The following is a 14,660-nucleotide window of genomic DNA, read 5'->3' as shown; positions in this document are numbered from 1 at the left end:
TCCAGTGACCCTGCTTACCAACCAAGATGACTGCCATGGCTAAAAATAGAACATAGGGGTAAAATGCAGTTTTTGGCTTATAACTCAAAAACCAAAGCATTTAGAGCAAATCTGACGGGGGGGGGTAAAATTGTTTATCAGGTCAAGATCTATCTGCCCTGAAATTTTCAGATGAATTGGACAACCCGTTGTTGGGTTGCTGCCCCTGAATTGGTAATTTTAGGGAAATTTTGCTGTTTTTGGTTATTATCTTGAATATTATTATAGATAGAGATAAACTGTAAACAGCAGTAATGTTCAGCAAAGTAAGATTTACAAATAAGTTAGCATGACCAAAATGGTCAGTTGACCCCTTTAGGAGTTATTGCTCTATATAGTCAATTTTTAACCATTTTTCGTAAATCTTAGTTATCTTTTACAAAAATCTTCTCCTCTGAATCTACTGGGCCAAATTAATCCAAACTTGGCCAAAATCATCTTTGGGGTATCTAGTTTAAAAAATGTGTTCGATGACCCGGCCATCCAACCAAGATGGGTGCCATGGCTAAAAATAGAACATAGGGGTAAAATGCAGTTTTTTGCTTATAACTCAAAAACCAAAGCATTTAGAGCAAATCTGACGACGTAAAATTGTTTATCAGGCCAATATCTATCTGCTCTGAAATTTTCAGATGAATCCTACAACCCGTTGTTGGGTTGCTGCCCCTAAATTGGTAATTTTAAGGAAATTTTACTGTTTTTGGTTATCTTGAATATTATTATAGATAGAGATAAACTGTAAACAGCAATAATGTACAGCAAAGTAAGACCTAAAAATAAGTCAACATGACTAAAATGGTCAATTGACCCCCTAAGGAGTTATTTTCCTTTATAGTCAATTTTTAACAATTTTCATAAAATTTGTTAATTTTAACTAACATTTTCCACTGAAACTACTGGGCCAAGTTCATTATAGATAGAAATAATTGTAAGCAGCAAGAATGTTCAGTAAAGTAAGATGTACAAACACATCACCATCACCAAAACACAATTTTGTCATGAATCCATCTGTGTCCTTTGTTTCATATTCACATAGACCAAGGTGAGCGTCACAGGCTCTTTAGAGCCTCTAGTTCATAAATCTTAGTAATCTATTACAAAAATCTTCTCCTCTGAAACTACTGGGCCAAATTTATCCAAACTTGGCCACAATCATCTTTGGGGTATCTAGTTTAAAAAATGTGTGGCGTGACCGGGCCAACCAACCAAGATGGCTGCCATGGCTAAAAATAGAACGTAGGGGTGAAATGCAGATTTTGACTTATATCTCTGAAACCAAAGCATTTAGAGCAAATCTGACATGAAGTAAAATCGTTCATCAAGTGAAAATCTATCTGCCCTGAAACTTTCAAATGAATTGGACAAGGGGTTGTTGGGTTGCTGCCCCGAAATAAGTAATTTGAAGGAAATTTTGCAGATTTTGGTTATTATCTTGAATATTATTATAGAAAGAGATAAAATGTAATCAGCAATAATGTTCAGAAAAGTAAGATCTACAAATAAGTTAATATGACTAAAATGGTCAGTTGACCCCTTAAGGAGTTATTGCCCTTTATAGTCAATTTTGACCAATTTTTTTCGTAAATTTTTGTAATCTTCTACAAAAATCTTCTCCTGAAACTACTGGGCCAAATTAAACCAAACTTGGCCACAATCATCATTGGGGTATATTGTTAAAAAATGTGTGGCGTAACCCCGCCAACCAACCAAGATGGCTGCCATGGCTAAAATGGCGATACACAGTTAAATTTGATTACAAAACAGGTAAACCCCATTACAACATACTGTTAAATTTGATTACAACGCAGGTAAAATCCATTCACTACACAGTTAATTTTGATTTTAAAGCAGGTAAACGCCATTAAAATACACAGTTTAATTTGATTACAATAGAGGTTGATTTCAATACACGGTCACATTTGATTACAATAAAGTAAAGTTCATTACAATATACTGTTAAATTTGATTACAATACAAGTGAACTCCATTACAAAACACGGTTAAATTTGATTACAATGCAGATAAACTCCATTACAGCATACTGTTAAATTTGATTACAATGCAGGTAAAATCCATAATAATACACAGTTAAACGCGAGAAGGAAGACGTAAACACTCTTTCCGAATGGGTTAAGGCAGTGAGGTCGTTGATACAAATCAGAATTAAGAAACTGAATGGGTCTATCAATACCCATGCTACGTTAATCTTTAAAGATCCAAATGTTGCAAAACACCTATCCTACCTCCATGACAAATATGTTATTGTCCCCGCAGATAAAGCCCCAAACAACATCGTTTTTGTGTGTAAAACTCATTACATTAACTGCTTGATAAACGAATTAGGTATTGACAATTCACTTGGAAACTCAATATATACCCTCACGACACTTACCAAAGAGGAAATGCTGGATAATCATAGGCCTGTTCTGTGTTCCTTTGGAATTTCAACCAAAGATGAAGAACTGGATCTTCCATCACTGTATTGGATACCTAAACTACATAAGTGTCCTTACAAACAACGGTATATTGCTGGGTCTTCCGAGTGCTCCACGAAACCTCTTTCTAAATTATTAACATCTATTTTATCAGCAATCAAAAACGGGCTTCAAAGTTATTGTGAAACTGCCTATTCTAGAGAGGGCGTGAATCAGATGTGGATACTTAAAAATTCCAAAGATCTTTTAAAGTACATACAATCTAACTCTCTTTCACCTTGTAACAGTATTAAAACATTTGACTTTTCTACTCTTTACACAAGTATTCCACATTCCAAACTAAGAGACAAATTGAAAGGGTTGGTATTGCTTTGCTTCATAAAAAAGAATGGCCAACGTAGATACAAGTATCTTGTCTTAAGGAGGGATAAATCCTACTTTGTAAAGGATCACTCTGATTCTTTGTGAAACTGCCTATTCTAGAGAGGGCGTGAATCAGATGTGGATACTTAAAAATTCCAAAGATCTTTTAAAGTACATACAATCTAACTCTCTTTCACCTTGTAACAGTATTAAAACATTTGACTTTTCTACTCTTTACACAAGTATTCCACATTCCAAACTAAGAGACAAATTGAAAGGGTTGGTATTGCTTTGCTTCATAAAAAAAGAATGGCCAACGTAGATACAAGTATCTTGTCTTAAGGAGGGATAAATCCTACTTTGTAAAGGATCACTCTGATTCAAACAAAAAATTCTCTGAAACTGATATTATCAAGATGCTTGATTTCTTGATTGACAACATATTTGTTACATTCGGAAGACGTGTTTTTCAATAGACTGTCGGCATTCCAATGGGAACGAACTGTGCCCCTCTACTTGCCGACTTGTTTCTTTATTATTATGAGGCTGACTTCCTGCAGGAACTTCTTAGGAAGAAAGATAAGAAGTTAGCAATATCCTTTAACTCTACTTTCCGCTATATAGATGATGTTCTTTCACTAAATAATTCAAAAATTGGTGACTATGTGGAACGCATCTATCCCATCGAGCTAGAGATAAAGGATACTACAGATACAGTTAAGTCGGCCTCATATCTTGACTTACATCTAGAAATTGACAATGAGGGTCAGTTGAAAACAAAACTTAACGACAAAAGAGATGATTTCAGCTTTCCAATTGTGAACTTTCCATTTCTAAGTAGCAACATTCCAGCAGCACCTGCATACGGGGTATATATCTCCCAATTGATGTGATATTCCCGTGCTTGCATTTCCTATCATGATTTTCTTGATAGAGGGTTGCTGCTCACAAGGAAGCTATTAAACCAAGAGTTCCAAAGGGTGAAGTTGAAATCATCCCTTCGTAAATTTTACGGACGCCATCACGAGTTGGTTGACCATTATGAAATAACCGTTTCACAAATGATATCGGATATGTTCCTTACGTCGTAACTACAATCCCCTTCCCTTTCATGAATGTGACCTACCGAATTAGACTATTTACCGGATTAGTTATTACATAAGCAACACGGCGGGTGCCACGGGTGGAGCAGGATCTCCTTACCCTTCCAGAACACCTTAGATCACCCCATGTTTTTTGGTGGGGTTCGTGTTGTATATTCTGTAGTTGTCTATGTTGTGTCATGTGTGCTGTTGTTTGTGTGGTTTTGTTTTTTTTCATTTTTAGCCATGGCGTGGTCAGTTTGTTTTAAATTTATGAGTTTGACTGTCCCTTTGGTATCTTTCGTCCCTCTTTTAAATTTGATTACACTACATGTAAACTACATCTTACGGTGTTTATATATCTCAACTTGTACGATTCGCTCGTGTATGTAACAATGTTTTAGATTTTAACGAGAGAAATTTATGTATTACTGAAAAATTATTACACCAGGGTTTTCGATATCACAAACTAGTCAAAACATTTACTAAATTTTATCATCGGTATAAGGACATCATTCGTAAATATAGCTCAACATGCAGACTTCTTATACGTTCAGGTATTTCACATCCAATACTTTATGGAAATATTCTTTATAAAGCACAAAAATGTCAGTATTCACCTCAGAAACTAACAAAACCTTTAAATAGACTTATCAAGAAGGGATATAGTTACGATACTGTTGTCAGGTCACTAAAGATTGCATATTTTGGCGTTAATATTGATTCACTTATAGGGTCTTTGCATCGGAACTAAACACATTTATTATTAATAAACCAGTTGTTGGCATGACACGGGTTATGTTCTTCTCATATATGTTATGATGGTATGATACTAAACCCCTCACGGGGAGGATTTTGTCTGATATTCATATGATGAAGACATAATTTTTCAATCAGTTTAATTGAAGTCCGGAGCTGGCATGTCGGTTAAGGCAGCAACCATTTGATTTTCTGGGGGGGCTATGGTTTTTTTTTGGAAAAAAAAGTTTGTTTCCAGTTTTTGGAGAAAAAAATAATTTGTTTTTGATTCTAAGAAAAAAAAAATGTTTGTTTCACCCTCAGCTACCACTATATGTAATGCTAAAATTGAAAGAAAAAAATTGTTTTTGACTTGTTTGTACAGAAAAAAAAACCATAGCCCCCCCCCCCCCCACCCCCCGAAAATCAAATGGTTGTTGCCTAACTGCTAGTAGTCTGATGTTATTTATGTATTATTGTCATTTTGTTTATTTTCTTTGGTTACATCTTCTGACATCAGACTCGGACTTCTCTTGAACTGAATTTTAATGTGCGTATTGTTATACGTTTACTTTTCTGCATTGGCTAGAGGTATAGGGGGAGGGTTGAGATCTCACAAACATGTTTAACCCCGCCGCATTTTTGCACCTGTCCCAAGTCGGGAGCCGCTGACCTTTGTTAGTCTTGTATTATTTTAACTTTTAGTTTCTTGTGTACAATTTGGAGTTTAGTATGGTGTTCATTATCACTGAACCAGTATATATATATATATTTGTTTAGGGGCCAGCTGAAGGACGCCTCCGGGTGCGAGAATTTCTCGTTGCATTGAAGACCTGTTGGTGACCTTCTGCTGTTGTCTGCTCTATGGTCGGGTTGTTGTCTCTTTGGCACATTCCCCATTTCCATTCTCAATTTTACATAACAATACACAGTTAAATTTTATTACAATGCAGGTAAAATCCATTACAATACACAATAAAATTTGATTACAATACAGGTAAAATCCATTACAAAATATAGTTAAATTTGATTTCAAAACAGGTAACCTTGATTATAATACACACTGTTGCATTTTTTTGGAATGCAGGTTAACTAGATTACAATACACAGTAAAATTTGTTTACAATACAGGTAACAGTGATTGTAATACGAGGGTTTCTTATCGTCGAGTTGCAAGTTGCGAGTTAAGAAAGTCGAGTTGCGAGTTACGAAAGTCGAGTTGCGAGTTACAAAAGTCGAGTTGCGAGTTACGAAAGTCGAGTTGCGAGTTAAAAAAGTCGAGTTGCGAGTTACAAAAGTCGAGTTGCGAGTTACAAAAGTCGAGTTGCGAGTTAGGAAAGTCGAGTTGCGAGTTACAAAAGTCGAGTTGCGAGTTACAAAAGTCGAGTTGCGAGTTACGAAAGTCGAGTTGCGAGTTACGAAAGTCGAGTTGCGAGTTACGAAAGTCGAGTTGCGAGTTACAAAAGTCGAGTTGCGAGTTAGGAAAGTCGAGTTGCGAGTTACAAAAGTCGAGTTGCGAGTTAAGAAAGTCGAGTTGCGAGTTACAAAAATATTGTTTACACCGAATTTTCAGGTTTGATTCACATTTGATAAACAAAACATGCATACAGTACCCGAACTTAGTTATTCCCGTGATTGTGGGATTTGAAACAGTTATATGGGATACTTATTTATAAGAGTCTTATATAAGTTAAGTTCTGGAAGCATTTAAAAAAAAATAATGTATCCTTAATGGACGATATCGATCTTATATAATCCAATGCGTTTACACTACAACATAAAAATAACCGATCTGTATGGTGGCATACAGCTGCCATCGAAATGACCAGTTGCCCAGATAATTATTTCGGCAAATTGATATATTATCACGATAAGTCGACATATTATCTCGATATGTCGACTTTATTATTTCAACAAGTCGACATTATGGAAGCATTAAATCGACTTGTCTAGATAGTTAACACAACATGTCGACATACTTCTCGCGACAAGTCGACAAAAGATATCTCGGCAACTCGTCTTGAGGTCGAGTTGAATGCCCTTAACTGCCCTGGTCTTGTTAAGTTGTCGAAATAATTATCACAACAAGTCAGCTTTATTTTCTTGACAAGTCGACATGCAACGGGGTACGTCGATCGAGAAGAGATAGGTTAAAAAAATTATATCGAAAATGGATGAATAATTGAATTCTACGTACCTGTAAAAGTATGAATGTTGGACCCCTTGACCCCTTTTACAAAAGCTATCACAAATCTGATTCAAAAATACAGGCAGGATTTTTTGTTTCGCCTGCGACTTCTGTCGTAGAAAGCGAGACTTTTGATATTGATCCGGTGGCGGCGGCGTTAGCTCTTAATTTAAAAGCTGTATATATCAGAAGGTTGAAGACCTGGATGCTTCATACTTTGTACATAGATGCCTTATGTTACGAACTTTCCGTCTGTCATATGCCCATTGTCAAAGATAAATTTCTCAGATATGGTTTATTTTCAGATACTATAGGGATAGAACTATATTTGGTATATTGACCAATGAACCATGAAAATGAGGTCAAGGTCAGATGTTGATCGCGAGACAGACAGGTACACCTTACATACATTGGGTGCTTATAGTATCTGAGAAAATGACCAAGACACAAAAAAATAACTTTGACCAATGAACCACGAAAATGCGGTCAAGGTCAGATGATTAGCGCCAGACAGACATGTACACCTTAGAAACATCCCAGACACCAAATATAATTGACTTGATGCTTATAGTATCTGAGAGAAGAGCAAAACACAAAAATTTATCTTTGACCACTGAACCATGAAAATGAGGTCAAGGTAAGATGACACCTGCCAGTTGGGCATGTTCACCTTAATCATGTCATACACCAACTATGGAAGACCTAGTGCTTATAGTTTCTGAGGTATGGACCTAGTCTTGTTCGGTGATTTATGACATCAGATAGAGGTCAAGTGAAATCTGTCTGACAGATATGAGGACCTTGCAAGGTACACACAAACCAAATACAGTTATCCTATTTCTTATAACAAGAGAAATACTAACATTGCAAAGACACCCTTTTTCAAGTAATCACTAAACCATGAAAATGAGGTGAAGGATAATGGGCATGACAGACGGATCACTATCAATTGTCTAGCTTGTCTCGACAGAAGTCACAGGCGAAACAATAATTCCTGCCTGTGTTTTTCAATCAGATTTTTGCTAGCTCCTACGAGATAAAAGGGGTCAAGGGGTCCAAAATTCACACATTTACATGGTACGTAGTATTTGAATTATTCGTCCATTTTCGATGGATTTTTTTAACCTATCTCGTCTCGATAAACCCCTTGTTGCATGTCGACTTGGCAAGAAAATAAAGCTGACTAGTGATAATTAAATCGACAACTCAACAAGACAAGGGCAGTTACGGGCATTAATCTCGACCTCAAGACGAGTTGCCGAGAAATCTTTTGTCGACTTGTCGCGATAAGTATGTCGGCATGTTGTGTTAACTATCTAGACAAGTCGATTTAATGCTTCCATAATGTCGACTTGTTGAAATAATAAAGTCGACATATCGAGATAATATGTCGACTTATCGTGATAATATATCAATTTGCCGAAATAATTATCTGGCAGGCCCGTAGCCAGGAATTTCCAAAGGGGGGTTCGTTTGACTCACAAACTCGACTTTAACAGTCACAATTCGAACAGAACATCGACTTTAACAGTGCTTATTTGTTTTCAAGGGGGGGTTCGTCCGAACCCCCCGAACCCCCCCTGGCTACGGGTATGTCTGGGCAACTGGTCATTTCGATGGCAGCTGTATGCCACCATAGATCTGACCATAAATCACCTTTCGTAAACAAATAATCCTAAAAATAGAATAGTAAAGGAAATTCTGCATCTCGCGCGAACTATAACACATTGCAAAATCATTGAGAAAAAATAGTTTGCCCATTGGAATTTCGTATGGACTTATTAATCAATATTTTAGATCATACATCACAAGTCATTAAACAAAGATATGTGTGTAGACTATCGCTAAATAACGAACGGCCAATGCGTTTGAAGATGAGGATTTGCAGCAAACAAATAGAACTTATTGATCTAGAAGATAATAAAAAAAAAGCCGAATCTATGTTTACTTTTCGTATTCCATCCATCATTTTTAAACACGCCGAACATGCGCAGATTTATTTTCATATCTGAATATAACATTCACCTGAAAAAAGCGATCGATCTAAGCATTTACACTTGAAAAAAGATCGATTCAAATAAGATTGATCTTTTTAAAACTACATCGATATCTGGACTTTTTAAGACCGATTGAAGATCGATCTTTTCCGTTTTCATTATTCCATCCATCGTTTTGAAAAACGTGTGCTTTTGCCGCCAAACATAGTAGGTAGTAATTTCCATGCAATCGTGAGAGATATGTACAATTAAAGTGAATTATGTGCTAAAATAGACAATGTGCTTACTTCTAATTTTTATTCCCAAATTGGAGTAAACTAAGGGGATATTTTGAATCCCAACCTTTTCAAGATTTTTATAAATGAATTTTACCGGATGCATTTAATGAAACCCCAGATGCTGTTGATATAAATGACCGCAGAATTGACTGCCTCATGTATGCAGAGGATCTTGTTATTTTTTTGTCTAGTTCCAAGGCAAGTCTTTCAAAAACGACTTGATAGTTTATCCTGTACTGTAAAATGGTGTTTAGAGGTCAATCTATCTGTGTTTAGAGGTCAATCTATCTTAAAACAAAGTTAATATGTTTAACAAACCTGGAAAACTTTTAAAAGAATATTTGTATTGTGAAAAAGATATAATAGAATGTGTTTACAATTATAAGTATCTAGGTTTAAAATGTATATTGACTTTTAAGCATGGAAAGGGAGAGTTATACAAAAAATCACTATAAGCAATATTCAAATTGCGAACTTCATCATCTTACAATCCAAGTAATTTTACTCTACAACATATATATATATGTGACCATACAATAAAACCTATTTTAATGAATGGCAGTGAAATTACAGGAATGTTCAAAACTATCTCTGCAGCATGCAAGAAAGAAAGTGAATATTTATTACAGCACCTTTACATATGAACGATTTTTTAGATGAATCCAATTTAAAATATATGAAATATATTTTAGGTTAAACAAATAGTCTTCTAACTTTATAGCTGTGCTAGGAGAGCTTGATATATTCCCTTTATATTTTTCAGTTGTATTATCAATTATGAAATATCGGTTTAGAATTAAAAAAAAACAATATGAAAGATGGTTTACTATATGATACCTTTATGTGTAACAAAAACATGTTCACTAATAATAATGAATGCTTTAATTCATCCATACACATACATTATTTTTTCAAAAAGCTGAAATATTCATAATTTGGAAGTAAAGCTTGACTTTGTTATCAAGTCAGTTAAGCAAAAACTTTGTTATAGTTTGGTAAAATTTTGGAACACAAAAAGAATAGATACAAAGAGTAGTAAATTAGATTTTTATTTCAAATTAAAAACTTGTTTTTCTAAAGAAATGTATCTACCGTGATGAATCTTTTTTTTGATGAAGTGTCTTCATATGTAAAATCAGAATCAGTGCCCACGATCTCAAAATAGAAAGAGACAAGATATAAAACTTTGTATATAGCAAGAGACCATTTTAAAGGATTTGTAAGAAATGTAGTTGAAGATGAACAACATTTCATTACAAGTTGTCCAGCATGTACTCAAGGAGATATTTTTCAGTATTTTTGCTAATTTTTCATATCTCTCAAATGAGACAAAATTTCTTTTGTTATGTATATTTGAGAATGTGTCTGTACATAAATATTTAGGGAACTACATTTGTATATTATTACAAGTCTAGATGTTAAACGAAATGTAAATGAATATATGTTACTTAACAATGATAGTTGTAATGATTTTATAGTTCAGGTCCTGTCTTGAATTAAATGTATGTGACTTATTTAGAATAATATTTCGTTTCAACGTATAAAATATGGCAGTGGCTGTTTTTTCGACTCCCTTTGGGGCTTTTTAACCAGCTCCAGCAGAATAGCGATTTATATAGAGTTTTGCTATTTTGCCGGTTTTAATTAAGTTAAAAATAACTTATAATTGACAATATCAAACATGTGAACACTATATAACTCAAGTTTAAACCTAAGTGACTCAGTTTAATAAGTTTACTTTAAAAAAAATACTTATGAAATCACGATGTAGCAATAATCATTTTATACTTTCCAATTAAATCTTACCTGTAAAATGGCGCAAATGTAGTTTTTACAATAGTATCTTTGACAGCTACATTTATAAAATAAAGAATAAAAACGGGGAATGAGTCAAAGAGACAGCAACCAAATCAAAATATACAATTCAACCAAAGGTCATTGGGTTTACAACACAGCGAAAAATCACACACCTAGAGCATGTAGAGGGAGCCCTGAGCAGGCCCCGAAACACAATATTAGATAGATCAAGAATATAGACGCCATTCCATGCTGCTAAATATAAAGATGAACCAAAATTAAAACATATACAAGAGCAACAAAGGCTAACGGTTCCTGACATAGGTCAGACACAAAAATGCGGCCGGTTTAAACTGGTTTTATTCACGCCCATAATGTTCCCTTTATCTCTAGCCAATGTATAAGACATATATAATTTTAACATCCTCAATTTTGAGGGTCACTGACAAACAATGAATTTTGCGGTCCCTATTTGTTAACTTTATACTTCAAAACAAATAAATACGCTTAGAAGGGACGATTTGGAAATGCAAGAAATTGAGTCAATGTGGATAGAAATTATTAATATTCATTAAAAGCCTATTTTACTAGGTTATGTATATAGACCACCTAACAGTTATGCTAACTGGGTTACTAAGTTTGAAACCATGATGTTAAAAGTTGACACTGAAGAAAAGGAAACTATTGTTATGGGAGATTTTAATATTGATATAATGTCAAGTAAAAACCATGCTAAGTGGTCACACATCAAAAATATTTTCAACATGAGTCAAATGGTTACAGAACCTACCAGAGTAACTAAAACTTCATCTACTTTAATTGACCATGTGTATTGTAATCTGCCAGAAAATATTAATTATATTGCAGTTCCAAAATATTCAATCAGTGATCACTATCCAGTATGTATTTCTCATAAAAGAGGGTTCAAAACGAAAAAGTAAATCCATGATTATATAACTTATAGATCTACAAAATATTTCAACGAGACTGATTTTATTCACCATTTATCACAGTGTCCATTTGACAGTATACTAGAAATTGATGAACCTGATGAAGCGCTACTATGTTTTATAAATATTTTTACCGAAGTGTTAAATCATCATGCTCCTCTCATTAAAAGCGAGTTAAGCATGTTTATCAAAATCAGTGGATAAATGATGAAATTATGGAGGGAATGAAAAAACGTGATTATTATCATAAGAAAAAAGACACATATAACTATAAATTTTGGAGAAACAATGTTAAATACCTCATAGAAAATTCAAAACAAAATTTTTATACTGAAGTATTAGAACAAGAAAAAGGAAATAGCAGCAAATTATGGAAACACTTGCATAATGTAAATGGTAGTGAAAATCATCATGACCATGCAATCTTAAATGACTGTAGCAATAAACCAATTACAGACCCTAAAAGCATTGTTGATACTTTCAATAATTATTTTACAAATATTACTGAAAATGTTAATCTTAATTCAAACTCAAGCACCAGTTGTTCTGGAAAACTTGATAATTATATTTCATGTCGTGTACCAGAAAATGTCTTTTTTACCATACCACAAATAACTAGTGAATTTGTTCTCCATCAATTAATCACACTTGATGAGAAAAAAGCAACAGGTCTTGATAATATCAGTGCAAAGTTTTTAAAAATGTCATCACACCTAATTTCAGTTCCATTATGCCAAATTTTTAATTTAAGCATCAGAAAATCAGCATACCCATCGTTATTCAAACTGGCTAAAGTTCTACCAGTATTTAAAAATAAAGGTTCAAAAAATGATGTTTTTAACTACAGACCTATTGCAATTTTACAATTACTATCTAAGATCCTTGAGCGACACGTAAAAACTCATTTGATGAATTTTCTAAACAAATATAATCTATTGTATGTCATGCAATCAGGCTTTCGTGCAAACCATTCCTGTCAAACTGCTATGACTTCTTTGTTAGATAAATGGTTAAAAGCCATTGATGAAGGAAATTTAGTAGGGGCAGTATTTTTAGATCTATGTAAAGCTTTTGATCTTCTAAATCACAAACTGCTCCTTCAAAAATTACAAAAATATAAATGTTCTTATAATTCTATTCATTGGTTTACTTCGTATTTAGCTGATAGGCATCAAGTCGTATCAATTTCAAATACTTTTTCAGATGTATCTACATTAAAAGCAGGTGTACCTCAAGGGTCCGTTTTAGGTCCTATATTATTCTTGATATTTATTAATGATTTGCATTTGTGTAATCCTAATCATAATCTTGATCTTTTTGCTGATGATAGCACTATTTCTGTAATTGGAAAAGACAAAAGGTATATAAGTCAGACACTCAATGTTGTATTAGAAAATATTTGTCAATGGGTTGATGAAAACAAAATGTTAGTTAATGTGTCAAAAACTAAGACAATGTGTATAGGTTCAAAACAAAAACTGTCTGTGATGTGTAATGACACATTAAATGTATCCATTAATGGCCAAAAGATTAATGAAAGTCACTGTGAAAAAGTCCTAGGTATTTTTGTTGACAAAACACTTTCTTGGTATGATCAAATTAATCATATAATCAAAAAAGTTAATTCTTCATTAGCTTTATTAAAAAGAATCAAGAAATTCTTGAATCACAATGCACGAATTCTATTTTACAATGCGTATATTCTTTCACATTTGGATTACTGTTGTTCAGTATGGGGAAACTGTAACAAGTTTTTAGTTGACAGTTTACTAAAATTGCAAAAAAGGGCAGCTAGAATTATTTTAAACGAACACGATATTCGTAAACCATCCATTGAACTATTTAAGGAATCTGGAATTATTCCTGTTACTAAGAGAATATCTTACCACAAATCATTATTAATGTATAAATCAAAACACCAACTGGCACCAAAATATTTATCAAATCTTATTGTGCCTACAAGTAGTAAACAATCGTACAATACTCGACTTTCATCATCGGATAATTTTATTGTCCCTAAATCAAATACAGAATTATACAAATCAATTTTTTTTTTAGTGGTCCAAAAGTGTGGAATTCATTGTCCAGTGAAATTAAAAAATCAAAAAGTATATCTGCATTTAAAAACTCTTACAAGTCATTTTATTTTGAAAAGTGTTAAATTTTTAAGTTAAGCCACTATGTATACCATAGGTGTTGTTGTTGTTGTTGTTATATTACTTTCTATACGTCTATTTTTTACATGTGTGTAATAGTAGATTAATTATGTTTTATTCATATTGTTAACATTGTATGTATATATATAGAGAGCCTTATTGAAAATTGGTTTAATCCAAATAAGTTACTCTCTTTAAATAAAGCTATTATTATTATTATTATTAATCGGTATTGCCCGGCTCTGCAGCTGCCCCAAAAAGCCCTCTTTAAACGAAATCTGCAGAAGGGGTGTTTTACATATATGTACTATAGTTTAGTTGCTATCTCCCTTTACGTTTAATACGACGGTGCTATGTATGAAATTTAAAAATAATTAAACTGCAAGCCATCTGCTGTATTTCAAAAGGCTATCTGCTTCTTCAGAAAATACTATACGTAGTTATTATCTAGTCCATTTTATTTGTACAAGAGACTCAGATAACGTCCAAACCTCAAAAATAATCAACAACACTATGTACAATTCTATAAGCAATCATCATTCCAAAATGTTATACAGTTACACCAAAAAATTAAAATATTTTAGTTTCCACATTTTTACACAATTCGACTTTTGTAACTCGCAACTCGACTTTCTTA

Source organism: Mytilus galloprovincialis, chromosome 6 (assembly GCF_965363235.1).
Source record: "Mytilus galloprovincialis chromosome 6, xbMytGall1.hap1.1, whole genome shotgun sequence".
Classification (NCBI taxonomy): Eukaryota; Metazoa; Mollusca; class Bivalvia; order Mytilida; family Mytilidae; genus Mytilus; species Mytilus galloprovincialis.
This window is presented reverse-complemented; position numbering follows the sequence as displayed.